Source organism: Gadus macrocephalus, chromosome 6 (assembly GCF_031168955.1).
Source record: "Gadus macrocephalus chromosome 6, ASM3116895v1".
Taxonomy (NCBI): Eukaryota; Metazoa; Chordata; class Actinopteri; order Gadiformes; family Gadidae; genus Gadus; species Gadus macrocephalus.
Window position 1 is genome coordinate 23538455 of NC_082387.1, and position 1479 is coordinate 23539933.

At 36.1% G+C, this 1479-nt stretch overlaps 1 long non-coding RNA gene across 1 annotated transcript; it reads right to left on the reverse strand.

The window, feature by feature from the left end:
- Nucleotides 1-238: 238 nt before the first annotated feature.
- On the reverse strand, nt 239-1141 carry LOC132459068 (uncharacterized). Its single transcript, XR_009526099.1, has 2 exons — nt 845-1141; nt 239-696 (listed from the first exon to the last, which is right to left on the reverse strand). It is a non-coding gene; the product is annotated as an uncharacterized LOC132459068 (long non-coding RNA).
- Nucleotides 1142-1479: the final 338 nt, after the last annotated feature.

Consider the following 1479-nt stretch of genomic DNA (forward strand, 5'->3'; position numbering starts at 1 on the left):
CGCTGAGTTATGCTGTCCAAGTTTAATTTAACGCCAGCTCAAAGTAATTTTGGAAGTTACCTAAATAACGAGGGCAACGTCAATTGCTTTTCATTGTCATAAAATATGGCAAGTTGACAGTGGCGTAAGTAGGTCATCAAGGGATAACTGCAATAATCATAGTTAAGGGCCCACCTACTAGCCTATACAAATGTATTCTGTAGCAGCCCTTGACATCGAAAGAACCGGAGAGTCTCTGACGGGTGCAACCTTTTATTGCAGAATTATTTTGTTGATACAGCAACGTGAAACTAGAAAAAGTAACACAAAATGGTTACACTTTTACACAAATATATTAACATCAGTGCAGTACAATTTCCATGTTCACAAATAGAAGAAAGTGACACTAGTCTTAAGATAACATTAATTTGTGTGCAAACTGCAAACATCTGAAAGACCTTTACAATATTCACTTGAATTCAAATATTATTCCAATACAGGAAATAAAAGAATGACATATTATAGAAAACATATTTCAGCACAACAAAGAAAACTTAAACGTGTGCATTATTTGCTTCACTTACATAAAGACACCATAATTAAACATAATCACACTAAAGGCTTACAATAAACCATACCTCGCTCCGCTTGCCAAGGGTGCAAGACGAGGGAAAAGTTGCTTTCACCGGACATTCATGGGTCAGCCGTTAGCTTGCACTATTCACGGACATAAAACGGCATAGAAATACGACCGGTGTAAGACACATGAACTATAAAACGTACATAAAAAAATGGCTCAATATGAACCCAACATTTATATAATTTATATAATCTACAGCCAGGCTTTAAGACATATTCAACTTACGTTTTCGACGCGACTACGTGCGAGACACACATCGCCGTGATTGCTGCTCTGCGCCTCTAAAAGGGTACCGGGTTAAACGTAAACAAAAGGTTCCGGGGCGCAATACAGGTGAATAGCTACACAATAGGTCCGTTACATATTCTAAAATATATATATTGGTAGAATATATATATTTCTGTTAGGGGATCTTCTTAACCTATTGACATGATTTAAACACGTCATTCAGGTGACCGAGGTCTTTTTTCGAGTTGTCATGCAGAGAAAAAAAAGTAAGTTGATCAACTAGGCCTATTGCCAATTTAACCCTCATAGGGTGTTCGTGTTTTTGTTACACAGGAGGTGCTGCTGGGTCTGGTGGACCCATTGCCTTTTAATTCAACATACTCAAGCTTTTTTTTTTAAATACTCACCAGATGGTTACTTCATCCCAATTGCAAGTAATATAAACAACACAATGGTTAAATTTGTTCACTTTACCTTTGTTAAATCACATTTATCGATTTATGAATAGAGGTGCCACTCGTTTTTGTTTCTTTTTGTATTAAAATGCAACAAAATAAGGAAATTTCTCATAAAACAGGCATAACTGGGAAATAATCAACATCATTAGAAATTGAAACATACTCAATAACATC